We start from the raw sequence: 14,567 nt of genomic DNA, 5'->3' as shown, positions 1-14,567 counted from the left end.
TCATAGGAAAGTTCATGGACCTTCTACAATTTATCATGCCCTAAATGCTTCCTTTGCTATTTGTAGAAAGGATAGGAAGATAGTTGCTAGGAAGTTAGGGGCAAAATGCAAGGGAGACAAAACCTACATTTGGGTCCCTAAGGATATTTGCACTGACCTTGTAGGACCCAACAAGAGTTGGGTACCTAAGTCCCAAGCCTAAATTTGTCTTGCAGGTTTATGCATCCGGGGGTTCAAGCTGGATTATTGATAGCGGATGCACAAACCATATGACGGGGGAGAAGAAGATGTTCACCTCCTACGTCAAGAATAAAGATTCCCAAGATTCAATTGTATTCGGTGATGGGAATCAAGGCAAGGTAAAAGGGTTAGGTAAAATTGCAATTTCTAATGAGCACTCTATCTCTAATGTGTTTTTAGTAGAGTCTCTTGGATATAATTTGCTATCGGTTAGTCAATTATGCAACATGGGGTATAACTGTCTGTTTACAAATGTAGATGTGTCTGTCTTTAGAAGAAGTGATGGTTCACTAGCTTTTAAGGGTGTATTAGACGGCAAACTCTATTTAGTTGATTTTGCAAAAGAAGAGGCCGGTCTAGATGCATGCTTAATAGCTAAGACTAGCATGGGCTGGCTGTGGCATCGCCGCTTAGCACATGTGGGGATGAAGAACCTTCACAAGCTTCTAAAGGGAGAACACGTGATAGGTTTGACTAACGTGCAATTCGAAAAAGATAGACCTTGTGCAGCTTGTCAAGCAGGTAAACAAGTGGGAGGAGCGCATCACAGCAAGAATGTGATGACCACTTCAAGACCACTAGAGCTGCTGCATATGGACCTCTTCGGACCCGTCGCCTATCTGAGCATAGGAGGAAGTAAGTATGGTTTAGTTATTGTTGATGACTTTTCCCGCTTCACTTGGGTATTCTTTTTGCAGGATAAGTCTGAAACCCAAGGGACCCTCAAATGCTTCCTCAGGAGAGCTCAAAATGAGTTTGAGCTCAAGGTGAAGAAGATAAGAAGCGACAACGGGTCCGAGTTCAAGAACCTTCAAGTGGAGGAGTTCCTTGAGGAGGAAGGGATCAAGCACGAGTTCTCCGCTCCCTACACACCACAGCAAAATGGTGTGGTAGAGAGGAAGAACAGGACGCTAATCGATATGGCGAGGACGATGCTTGGAGAATTCAAGACCCCCGAGTGTTTCTGGTCGGAAGCCGTGAACACAGCTTGCCACGCCATCAACAGGGTCTACCTTCATCGCCTCCTCAAGAAGACTTCGTATGAGCTACTAACCGGTAACAAACCCAATGTATCTTACTTTCGTGTATTTGGGAGCAAGTGCTACATTCTAGTAAAGAAGGGTAGAAATTCTAAGTTTGCTCCCAAAGCTGTAGAAGGGTTTTTGTTAGGTTATGACTCAAATACAAAGGCGTATAGAGTCTTCAACAAATCATCGGGTTTGGTTGAAGTCTCTAGCGACGTTGTATTTGATGAGACTAATGGCTCTCCAAGAGAGCAAGTTGATTGTGATGATGTAGATGAAGAAGATGTTCCAACGGCCGCTATACGAACCATGGCGATTGGAGAAGTGCGGCCACAAGAACAAGATGAACGAGATCAACCTTCTTCCTCAACAACGGTGCATCCCCCAACTCAAGACGATGAACAGGTTCATCAACAGGAGGCGTGTGATCAAGGGGGAGCACAAGATGATCACGTGATGGAGGAAGAAGCGCAACCGACACCTCCAACCCAAGTTCGAGCGATGATTCAAAGGGATCATCCCGTCGACCAAATTCTGGGTGATATCAGCAAGGGAGTAACTACTCGATCTCGATTAGTTAATTTTTGTGAGCATTACTCTTTTGTCTCTTCTATTGAGCCTTTCAGGGTAGAAGAGGCCTTGCTAGATCCGGACTGGGTGTTGGCCATGCAGGAGGAACTCAACAATTTCAAGCGCAATGAAGTTTGGACATTGGTGCCTCGTCCAAAGCAAAATGTTGTGGGAACCAAGTGGGTGTTCCGCAACAAACAGGACGAGCACGGGGTGGTGACGAGGAACAAGGCTCGACTTGTGGCAAAAGGTTATGCCCAAGTCGCAGGTTTGGACTTTGAGGAGACTTTTGCTCCTGTGGCTAGGCTAGAATCAATTCGTATCTTGCTAGCATATGCCGCTCACCATTCTTTCAGGTTGTACCAAATGGATGTGAAGAGCGCGTTCCTCAACGGGCCGATCAAGGAGGAGGTGTACGTAGAGCAACCCCCTGGCTTCGAGGATGAACGGTACCCCGACCACGTGTGTAAGCTCTCTAAGGCGCTCTATGGACTTAAGCAAGCCCCAAGAGCATGGTATGAATGCCTTAGATACTTTCTAATTGTTAATTCTTTCAAGGTTGGGAAAGCCGATCCAACTCTTTTTACTAAGACATGTGATGGTGATTTGTTTGTGTGCCAAATTTATGTCGATGACATAATATTTGGTTCTACTAACCAAAAGTCTTGTGAAGAGTTTAGCAGGGTGATGACGCAGAAATTCGAGATGTCGATGATGGGCGAGATGAACTACTTCCTTGGGTTCCAAGTGAAGCAACTCAAGGACGGCACCTTCATCTCCCAAACGAAGTACACGCAAGATCTGCTAAAGCGGTTTGGGATGAAGGACGCCAAGCCCGCAAAGACTCCGATGGGGACCGACGGACACACCGACCTCAACAAAGGAGGTAAGTCCGTTGATCAAAAAGCATACCGGTCAATGATAGGGTCGTTACTTTATTTATGTGCTAGTAGACCGGATATTATGCTTAGCGTATGCATGTGTGCTAGATTTCAATCCGATCCTAAGGAGTGTCACTTAGTGGCGGTGAAGCGAATTCTAAGATATTTGGTTGCTACGCCTTGCTTCGGGCTCTGGTATCCAAAAGGGTCTACCTTTGACTTGGTTGGATACTCAGATTCCGACTATGCTGGATGTAAGGTCGATAGGAAGAGTACATCAGGGACGTGCCAATTCTTAGGAAGGTCTCTGGTGTCGTGGAACTCTAAGAAACAAACCTCCGTTGCCCTATCCACCGCTGAGGCCGAGTATGTTGCCGCAGGACAGTGTTGCGCGCAACTACTTTGGATGAGGCAAACCCTCCGGGACTTTGGCTACAATCTGAGCAAAGTCCCACTCCTATGTGACAATGAGAGTGCTATCCGCATGGCGGAAAATCCTGTTGAGCACAGCCGCACAAAGCACATAGACATCCGGCATCACTTTTTGAGAGACCACCAGCAAAAGGGAGATATCGAAGTGTTTTATGTTAGCACCGAGAACCAGCTAGCCGATATCTTTACCAAGCCTCTAGATGAGAAGACCTTTTGCAGGTTGCGTAGTGAGCTAAATGTCTTAGATTCGCGGAACTTGGATTGATTTGTAGCATACATGTGTTTATGCCTTTGATCATATTCCTTATGCATTTTGTTGCTTAATAATGGTGCTCAAGTTGTACAAACACTCCCTGGACCTCACAAGTCCGTTGCAAAGTGATGCACATGTTTAGGGGGAGATGTGTTACAACTTGACCCTTTGAGACTAACCATGTACTTGAGTTTGGTTGTTTTAGTCTCCAAGGAGAATTGAAAGGGAAAAGGTGGACTTGGACCATGCAAGACTTCCACTGCACTCCGATGAAAAGAGTAACTTTTCCAAGTTCATCTTTATACTCTTATTGCCTTTGTGTTCTTATTTGAAGATTTTGGTGAGGCAATGGGGTTAAAAGGGCCAAGATTGATCCCGTTTTGGTGCTTGATGCCAAAGGGGGAGAAAATAAAGGCCAAAGCGATAAATGGATCAGCTACCACTTGAGAAATTTTGAAAATAGAGTTTTTGAAAATAGTAGAATAGAGCTTTTTCAAAACTCTTTTGTTGTCTCTCTTGTCAAAAGTTGACTTCTTGTGGGGAGAAGTATTGATGATGGGAAATAGGGGGAGTTTTTGGAATCTTGAATCAATTTTCTTTGGAAAACTTCTCTGGATGTCTCTACAAGTGGATTTGACTTAGAGATAGGATTTTGAGGTTGATTTGCAAAAACAAACCAAGTGGTGGCAAAGGGATGATCCATATATGCCAAATTGAATCAAAATAAATTTGAGTTTTTATTTGAAGTGATATTGCACTTGTTCTAGTTGCTTTATGTTGTGTTGGCATAAATCACCAAAAAGGGGGAGATTGAAAGGGAAATGTGCCCTTGGGCCATTTCTAAGTATTTTGGTGATTGAGTGCCAACACAGGTGCTTAAATGTGAATCTATACCCTTGGATGGACAAAGTGCAAATCAAGAGTAAAGGTATGTTTCTAAGCCTTAGTACATTGTTTTGAAGACTAATGTATTGTGTCTAAGTGCTTGAAACAGGAGAAATCGAGTCAAAGAAAAAGTTGGCTGTGTACAGCCAAGAGGCTGTTCGGTCTGGAGCACCGGACTGTCTGGTGGTGCACCGGACAGTGTCCGGTGCGCCAGGCTGTCTCGAGCGAAGTGGTCGCTCTCGGGAATTCGCCGACGGCGTACGGCTAAAATTCACCGGACTGTCCGGTGTGCACCGGACTGTCCGGTGAGCCAACAGTCGGCCGGGCCAACGGTCGGCCGCGGAATCTGCGCGCGACACGTGGCCGAGCCAACGGTCGGAAGGGGGCACCGGACTGTCCGGTGTGCACCGGACTGTCCGATGCGCCAACGGCTCCCAGATCTGCAACGGTCGGCTGCGCCGTTTAAGGAAAGAAATCGGGCACCGGACAGTGTCCGGTGTGCACCGGACTGTCCGGTGCGCCCGATGACAGAAGGCAAGATCAGCCTTCTAGAATTGCTCTCAACGGCTCCTAGCTGCCTTGGGGCTATAAAAGGGACCCCTAGGCGCATGGAGGAGCACAACAAGCATTCCTACAACATTCCTAAGCACCAAGACATCGATTCCACGCATTTGGTTCATTGTGATAGCATCTAGAGCTTTTGTTGAGTTGTGGACACATTGAGTTGTGTTGCGAGCTCTTGTTGCGACTTGTGTGCGTGCTGTTGCTCTGATTTTGAGTCTTGTGTGCGTTGCTAGTTTCTCCCTTACTCCGTATTTCTTTGTGAATCTTAAGTGTAAGGGCGAGAGGCTCCAAGTTGTGGAGATTCCTTGCAAACGGGATATTGAAAGGCAAAGCAAAACACCGTGGTATTCAAGTTGGTCTTTGGACCGCTTGAGAGGGGTTGATTGCAACCCTCGTCCGTTGGGACGCCACAACGTGGAGTAGGCAAGCGTTGGTCTTGGCCGAACCACGGGATAAACCACTGTGTCATCTCTGTGTTTGATCTCCTGTGGTATTGTGTTTTGTTGAGACTCCTTTCTAGCCACTTGGCAATCATTGTGCTAACACTTAACAAGTTTTTGTGGCTATAAGTTTAAGTTTTTACAGGATCACCTATTCACCCCCCCCCCTCTAGGTGCTCTCAGTGACTGCGGTCACTTCGGCTCTATCGACTGAGGGGTGCGCGTCAGGATAAGGTGTCAGGCCATCCTTGCATTAAATGCTTCTGCAATACGGTCGGTCGGTGTGGCGATCCGGCCAAGGTTGCTTCTTGGCGAAGACTGGGCCTCGGGCGAGCCGAAGGTGTGTCCGTTGCTTGAGGGGGCCCTCGGGCGAGACGTGAATCCTCCGGGGTCGGCTGCTCTTGCCCGAGGCTGGGCTCGGGCGAGGCGAGATCGTGTCCCTTGAGTGGACCGAGCCTTGACTTAATCGCACCCATCATGCCTTTGCAGCTTTGTGCTGATGGGGGTTACCAGCTGAGATTAGGAGTCTTGGGGTACCCCTAATTATGGTCCCCGACAGTAGCCCCCGAGCCTCAAAGGGAGTGTTAATACTCGCTTGGAGGCTTTTGTCGCACTTTTTTGCAAGGGGACCGGCCTTTCTCGGTTGCGTTTCGTTCCGGTGGGTGCGCGCGAGCGCACCCGCCGGGTGTAGCCCCCGAGGCCTCGGAGGAGTGGTTTGACTCCTTCGAGGTCTTAGTGCATTTCGTGATGCTTCGGCCGGTCTGGTTGTTCCCTCATGCGAACTGGCCGTAGCCCGGGTGCACAGTCGAGTAGAAGAGGACGGTCAAGGACAGACTCGACTTTTTTACATACGCCCCTACGTCGCCTCTCCGCAAGGAGGAGGGGGGAAAGCGCCATGTTGCCCTTGGAGGGCTCCGAACATGGTGTCTCCAGTGAGTTGCTAACGGGTAATCCGAGTGGACGCCCGTGCCCCATTCGTTAGGGGTCGGCTAGTGGCCCGGAGGCGCACTCCAAAAGTACCTACGGGTGATTTTCTGGACCCGGTCCCCTTCTGACGGGGTCCGAGGGCTCGATGCCTCCCTCTGGTGGGATTCCGTTACAAAATCGTTCTCGTTGGTCTCGGAAATGTCCTAGGGTACCTCGGGAGCGTAGCCCGAGCCTTGGTTATGTATCGAACGTACCCAGGGTCATCCCTCGCTCTGCGTCTGAGGCGGTTGTCGAACCCTTCGGGGGCCAGCCTACGAACCCCTGATCAGTAGTGGGCGCGGGGCCCGAGTGGCCTGAGGCGACCGTTGAACCCTTCCGAGGGGCCGGCCTTCAAACCTCTGACTAGTAGTGGGCGCGGAGCCCGAGTGCTCTAAGGCGGCTGTTGAACCCTTCCGAGGGGCCAGCCTTCGAACCTCTGATCAGTAGGGGGGCTCGAGGCCCGTTTCCTTTGCGGAGAAGGATCCCTTTCGGGGTATCCCCTTTCCCGGTCCCTGTTGTAAGAGAGAGAAAGAGGAAAAAGGAAAAGGATACGAAATTGAATGACGTGGCGCACCTTTTTTGACGCGGTCATTATGGCGGAGGTGAAGCGTCGCCTGCTTCGCCTGCCAAAGGTGCCGCCTGCCCTGCCGCAAAGTTAATGCGACGGGACGAGTGGTTCGCGGGGCAGCCGTTACGCGTGCGTGAGCCGTTCGAGGAACGGAACATGGGCGCGTCGTCTTCACGCCGTGGGAGAGGGTTCTCTCGCTGTCCCAGGAGGGGACGTGAGCTTGGCTGACGACTTGACGGCTGCTTCCGCCCGCCTGCCACTGCCATTACTGCCGGCCCATTTCTGGCCTTATCGACCGTCGCGCATTCTCCCGCGGCTGACTGACCTGTGACCGATGCGCCTGGTTGGCACTATTGGGTCATGCGCAGGGTTGCCTCGAGTCGCGGTACTGGTTCCGCAGTCGAGGAGGCACGGTAGTGGCGCGAGTGGCGGTGCAGTTTCTTGCACGTAGCAACTGGCGCGTCGGTTACATGACGTGTGGGCCTGGGCCTCCATGCTGGACGCGTCGAAGTCGAAAGGGTGCGCCCCCTTGGTGCGGTTGCATGCCGCCTGCATGGCGGCCCGCCCTTTAGCTCGCTGGCCTGGGCGGAAGTGGAGGAATGCTCGTAACCGCCGGGCATTTGTGCGCACCGCGCGTGGCGGTTTGGCTTTTTTCCGCCCTGGGCCAGATTGCATGACGCGTGGGACCCAGCCCCCGTGTTGTAGGGGGAGGACCTTGGAGTGTGTTGGAGAAGACTCAGCCCGCGACGGCTGAGGACGCAAGTGGGGAGAGTTGCCTTTTAAAAGGAGGGTGACCCCCTTGAAAGGCAACCATGTCTTCGCGCTCCCCTTATGCATCGCGTCTTTCCACCTTCCGAGCCCCTGGATGGGGAACACTCGCAGTTCTTCCGCCTTGTCATCGTTGGAGGAACACAACTTCGCTGAAGTTGGTACCTTTCAGCCATCGTTCGGCTTCAAGGATTTTCATCAGACAGCCCGACCGCATCCCCTCGCCGGTGGTCACCCAAGACGGTGACCACCAGTTCGATGGTGGGGAGAAGCGAGCCGGGCTGTGATCTTGGTCCCGCCCTCAGCTTCAAGGATCTCCATCATCCTGGCTGGGGCGGAGGCCGGGCTGAGCCGGAGCTCTACCTCCCGCGCGGGTTCGTGGGTCACCTTCTCCCTCAGCATTCAAGGGAGAGGGCGCTCACCGGCCTAGCGGGAGGGTCGGACTTCGACAACACGGGGCTGGTCGGCGGCGAGTGTCGTCAGCTTCAGCGCGTTGGGCTCGCTGGCTCAGCTGGCTCTGGCTCGGCTCCCGGTGCCCCCTCCCGCCGCAAGAGCAGTTGTCGCGCCGCGAGCACCGGAGGACCGCCCAAGACGTCGCGCGCTGCTAGGGCGGCGTTCGTGTTCTGGGGCTGTCCTGCCTTTGCCCCGGTATGGCGCCTCTGCGCAGAGGTCGATGCTCCGCTCGTCCGGGAGGATCCGAGTGGGGATCTGCCGGTGGGCAGAGGGCTTCCGTCGTCGGCGCTGAGGTGGTGGCGGCTGTAGAAGTCCTCGTCGCCGACGGGATCACCGCCACCGTCCGCGCTCCGGGCCTCCGGCCCGTTGGCTTTGATAGCTTGTCCTCGCCCCTCGAGCGGAGACGTGGGCGAGGGCATTGTTGCATCGGTGTCCGCCCTGAGGCCATTGCCGCTGCAGTTTGGCCACCTGGAGCAGAGGTCGTTGTCGCTGCTGCTGGGCGGCGGTGAGCCACCTGGAGCCTTGTCGCCCCGCGGGCCCTCCAATGTGGGGGGTTGTTGGTACCCGCGGAGGCGGAACCGGAGTTCCGTTTGTAATGGCACCTTGAGTGCCGGTGTCTGTTCATTGTGGCTGTCGGGGCCTGAACATGTATGTATTTTTGGCTCGGAGCCATGTTTTTTCCTCATTTCGAGCACTAAGACTCACCTGTCGGCTAACTGAACCGCTTAACCAAGTGTGAGTTGCCTCGTGCGAAGGTGATGAGTGAGGTATCCGTATCCTGGAGGCGTAGGAGTCCCTCGGCTCGGTCGGCCTTGCCGCCCGAGGCTTCTCTTGCTTAGTTAAAAGAACCCTTAGCCGCTCTTCGATGAGCCGAAGCCGAAGGCAACGGTGTCAGTGTGGACAGAGGCAGAGTTGGCTCGAAAAGAAGACTTCGTTGGCCGGAGCCTGGCCGGGCCGTCCACTGGTGGGACCAGCGCCGGAGTCGAGTTGCTGAGGCCATGAGCCAGGCTGATGTCCTCGGGGGACAGCTGGCTGAGGCTTCGGGGTGGCCGGCCGAGCCGTCTGCTCGGGCCGGGTTCCTGGAGAAGACCCTGGCGGCGATGGCCCGGGCGCGGTACTGATGTCATCCTTCGGAGCAGAGATCCTCCGACCACGTTGTCGTCCGAGGCTCGGTCAGACTTCGCCGAAGGTGTAGTTGACGCCGAGGGTGCTGCTGCTCCCCCTCCGTCAAGGTCCGAGCCTGCAGGATCGATTTATCTTGTAGTGTGCGTATGTTTTCTGCGGCCGCCGAGGCCCAAACATACTGTCGTCGTGTTGTAAAGCTGCGTTTTTCCCTCCTGTTTCGAGTATCTGGACTCATTTGTCGGTAACAGAATTGTTTGTCCGAGTGAGAGTTACTTTTCACGGAAGGTGATGAGTGAGGTATCTGTATCCCGGAGGCATAGGAGTCCCTCGGCTCGGTCGGCCTTGCCGCTTACGTGTACTCTTACTCGTCCGTAGGATTCTGCTATCGATATAGTCGAGAAGGCCCGAAAAATCGTTTCGGTAGAAGAGTTTTCGTGCGTGAAGACTTGTTTGGTCCGCGGAATCGCTTATCCGAGCGTGAGTTACTTATCGCAGAAGGTGATGAGTGAGGTATCCGTATCCCAGAGGCATAGGAGTCCCTTGGCTCGGTAAGCCTTGGCTGCTTACGTGTACTCCGTCGTTTTCAGGATCCCACTTTCGAAGTAGTCGAAGAGCACGAAAGACGTTCTGGCAGAAAAGATCTTTTTCGAGGAAAATTTTGACGCAGAGGGGGTTCCCCCTTCTAGCCCCCGAGGGAGGGTTGGGCTTTGCCGAGGCAAGGCTGACCCTTCCTTGATGGTTAGACTTTGTGTGTGAACGAGGTGTACGAACGACTTGAAAGCATCTTAAGGGTAGAAGCGACGTAGCTGTCGGATGTTCCAAGCGTTGCTGTAGACCTCGCCTTGACTGTTGGCCAGCTTGTACGTCCCGGGCTTCAGAACCTTGGCGATGACGAACGACCCTTCCCAGGGAGGCGTGAGCTTGTGCCGCCCTCGGGCGTCTTGTCACAGCCGAAGCACCAAGTCGCCCACCTGGAGGTCTCGGGACCGAACCCCTCGAGCGTGGTAGCGTCGCAGGGACTGCTGATACCGCGCCGAGTGTAGTAAGGCCATGTCCCGAGCCTCTTCCAGCTGGTCCAGTGAGTCTTCTCGGTTAGCTCGATTGCTTTGGTCGTCGTAGGCCCTCGCCCTCGGGGAACCGTATTCTAAGTCTGTGGGCAAGATGGCCTCGGCCCCATAGACTAGAAAGAACGGTGTGAAGCCCGTGGCTCGGCTTGGCGTTGTCCTCAGACTCCAGACCACCGAGGGGAGCTCCTTCATCCATCGCTTGCCGAACTTGTTGAGGTCGTTGTAGATCCGCGGCTTGAGTCCTTGCAGAATCATGCCGTTGGCACGCTCTACTTGCCCATTCGTCATGGGGTGAGCCACGGCGTCCCAGTCCACCCGGATGTGATGATCCTCGCAGAAGTCCAGGAACTTTCTGCCGGTGAACTGGGTGCCGTTGTCGGTGATGATGGAGTTCGGGACCCCAAAGCGATGGACGATGTTGGTGAAGAACGCCACCACCTGTTCAGACCTGATGCTGTTTAGGGGTCGGACCTCGATCCACTTGGAGAATTTGTCGATGGCGACCAGCAGGTGCGTGTAGCCCCCGGGTGCCTTCTGCAAGGGACCGACGAGGTCCAGACCTCACACAGCAAACGGCCAGGTGATGGGTATCGTCTGTAGAGCCTGAGCGGGCAAGTGTGTCTACCTTGCATAGAATTGACACCCTTGGCAGGTGCGGACAATTCTAGTGGCGTCGGCCACCGCAGTCGGCCAGTAGAAACCTTGTCGGAAGGCATTTCTAACAAGGGCTCGAGGCGCTGCGTGATGACCGCAAGCCCCCGAGTGTATTTCTTATAAGAGTTCTTGGCCTTCGGCGATGGATATGCATCGCTGGAGGATGCCTGAGGGGCTGCGGTGGTAGAGCTCCTTCCCGTCCCCCAGCAAGACGAACGACTTGGCGCGCCGCGCCAATCGCCGAGCTTCGGCTCGGTCGAGGAGTAGCTCTCCTCGGTGGAGATATTGCAGGTACGGGGTCTGCCAGTTTCGATTAGGCGTGACCCCGCTCCGCTCTTCCTCGACACGCAGTGCCTCACCCTCGGGGGCCGAGGGTGCCTCGGGCTGGGCCGAGGCCTTCTCGGGCTCGGGCGTGTCGTCGGTCTTGACTGAGGGTTGATGTAGGTCTCGGGAGAAGACGTCCGGGGGAACCATTGTTCGCCCCGAGGCTATCTTAACCAGCTCGTCTGCAGTCTCGTTGTATCGTCGGGCGATGTGGTTGAGCTCGAGCCCGTAGAACTTGTCTTCCAGGCGCCGAACCTCGTCACAGTAGGCTTCCATCTTCGGGTCGCGGCAGTGGGAGTTCTTCATGACTTGGTTGATGACAAGTTGCGAGTCACCGCGAGCGTCGAGGCGTCGGACCCCTAGCTCGATGTCGATGCGCAGCCCGTTGACTAGAGCCTCGTACTCAGCCACGTTGTTGGACGCCGGGAAGTGGAGGCGCAGCACGTAGCGGAGGTGTTTCCCGAGGGGCGAGATGAAGAGCAGGCCCGCGCCTGCCCCTGTTTTCATCAGCGACCCGTTGAAAAACATGGTCCAGAGTTCCGGTTGGATCGGAGCCGCTGGAAGCTGGGTGTCGACCTATTCAGCCACAAAGTCCGCCAAGACTTGGGACTTGATGGCCTTCCAAGGGGCGAACGAGATTGTCTCGCCCATGATTTCCACCGCCCACTTTGCAATCCTACCCGAGGCCTCTCGGCACTGGATGATCTCCCCCAGGGGGAAGGATGACACCACAGTCACCGGATGAGACTCGAAGTAGTGTCGCAACTTCCGCCGCGTCAGAATCATCGCATACAGCAGCTTCTGAATTTGTGGGTAGCGGATCTTGGTCTCGGACAGTACCTCACTGATGAAGTAGACCGGCCTCTGAACGGGCAATGCATGCCCCTCTTCTCGTCTCTCAACCACGATCGCGGCGCTGACCACCTGAGTGGTAGCGGCGACGTAGATCAAGAGGGCTTCTCCGGCAGCGGGGGGCACCAAGATGGGCGCGTTCGTGAGTAGCGCCTTCAGGTTCCCGAGGGCTTCCTCGACCTCAGGGGTCCAAGTGAAGCACTTGGCCTTTCTTAAGAGGTGGTACAGGGGTAGACCTCTTTCGCTGAGGCGCGAGATGAAGCGGCTTAGAGCCGCAAGGCATCCCATGACCCTCTGTACGCCTTTCAAGTCCTTGATGGGGCCCATGTTGGTGATGGCCGCAATTTTCTCCGGGTTGGCCTCGATGCCCCGCTCGGAGACGATGAACCCCAAGAGCATGCCTCGGGGGACTCCGAAGACGCACTTCTCAGGATTGAGTTTTAGGTCTTTCGCCTTGAGACACCGGAATGTCGTTTCAAGGTCGGAAAGGAGGTCGGAGGCTTTCCTCGTCTTGACTACGATGTCATCGACGTAAGCCTCGACCGTTCGACCGATGTGTTGGCCGAACACGTGGTTCATGCACCTTTGGTATGTCGCACCCGCATTCCTCAAACCAAACGGCATAGTAACGTAGCAGTACATGTCGAAAGGTGTGATGAAAGAAGTCGCGAGCTGGTCGAACTCTTTCATCCTGATTTGGTGATACCCTGAGTAGGCATCGAGGAAAGACAGGGTTTCACACCCAGCAGTGGAATCCACGATTTGATCGATGCGAGGCAGAGGATAGGGAACTTTCGGACATGCTTTGTTCAGACCAGTGTAGTCTACACACATCCGCCATTTCCCTCGTTTCTTTCTCACAAGCACAGGGTTGGCAAGCCATTCGGGATGGAATACCTCTTTGATGAACCCTGCCACCATTAGCTTGTGGATCTCCTTGCCTATGGCTCTGCGCTTTTCTTCGTCGAATCGACGCAGAGGCTGCTTCACGGGTTGGGCTCCAGCTCGGATATCCAGTGAGTGCTCGGCGACCTCCCTCGGTATGCCAGGCATGTCCGAGGGACTCCACGCAAAGACTTCGGCATTTGCGCAGAGAAAGTCGACGAGCACCACTTCCTATTTGGGGTCGAGCTCGGAGCCGATCCGTATCCGCTTGGAGGCGTCGTTGCTGGGGTCGAGAGGGACGGATTTGACCATCTCTGCTAGCTCGAAGTTGCCGGCATGGCGCTTCACGTCTGGCGCCTCCTTGGAGAGGCTCTCCAGGTCGGCGATGAGGGCCTCGGATTCGGCGAGGGCCTCGGCGTACTCCACGCACTCCACGTCGCATTCGTACGCGTGCCGGTACGTGGGGCCGACGGTGATGACCCCGTTGGGGCCCGACATCTTGAGCTTGAGGTAGGTGTAGTTGGGGACGGCCATGAACTTGGCGTAGCATGGCCTCCCCAGCACTGCGTGGTAGGTTCCTCGGAACCCGACCACCTTGAACGTGAGGGTCTCCCTTCAGAAGTTGGAGGGAGTCCCAAAGCAGACGGGTAGATCGAGTTGTCCGAGGGGCTGGACGCATTTCCCGGGGATGATCCCGTGAAAAGGCGCCGCGCCCGCCCGGACCGTGGACAGATCGATCCGCAGGAGCCCGAGGGTCTCGACGTAGATGATGTTGAGGCTGTTGCCTCCGTCCATGAGGACCTTGGTGAGCCTCACGTTGCCGATGACGGGGTCGACAACGAGCGGATATTTCCCCGGGCTCGGCACGCGGTCGGGATGGTCGCCCTGGTCGAAGGTGATGGGCTTGTCGGACCAGTCTAGGTAGACTGGCGCCGCCACCTTTACCGAGCAGACCTCTCGACGCTCTTGCTTGCGGTGCCGAGCCGAGGCGTTTGCCACTTGCCCACCGTAGATCATGAAGCAGTCGTGGACCTCAGGGAACTCCCCTGCCTTGTGATCCTCCCTCTTATCGTCGTTGTGGGCCCTGCCACCTTCCGCAGGTGGCCCGGCCTTGTGAAAGTGGCGCCGGAGCATGGCACACTCCTCAATGGTGTGCTTGACGGGCCCCTGATGATAGGGGCACGGCTTTTTGAGCATCTTGTCGAAGAGATTGGCGCCTCCGGGAGGTTTCCGAGGGTTCTTGTACTCAGCGGCGGCGACAAGGTCTGCGTCGGCGGCGTCGCGTTTCGCTTGCGACTTCTTCTTGCCCTTCTTCTTGGTGCCGCGCTGAGTGGACGCCTCGGGGACATCTTCCGGCTGGCGGCCCTGGGGCTGCTTGTCCTTCCGAAAGATGGCCTCAACCGCCTCCTGGCCAGAGGCGAACTTGTTGGCGATGTCCATCAGCTCGCTCGCCCTGGTGGGGGTCTTGTGACCCAGCTTGCTCACCAGGTCGCGGCAGGTGGTGCCGGCGAGGAACGCGCTGATGACATCCGAGTCGGTGACGTTGGGCAGCTCGGTACGCTGCTTTGAGAATCGCCGGATGTAGTCTCGGAGAGACTCTCCCGGCTGCTGGCGA

This window comes from Zea mays, chromosome 6, assembly GCF_902167145.1.
Source record: "Zea mays cultivar B73 chromosome 6, Zm-B73-REFERENCE-NAM-5.0, whole genome shotgun sequence".
Taxonomy (NCBI): Eukaryota; Viridiplantae; Streptophyta; class Magnoliopsida; order Poales; family Poaceae; genus Zea; species Zea mays.
This window is presented reverse-complemented; position numbering follows the sequence as displayed.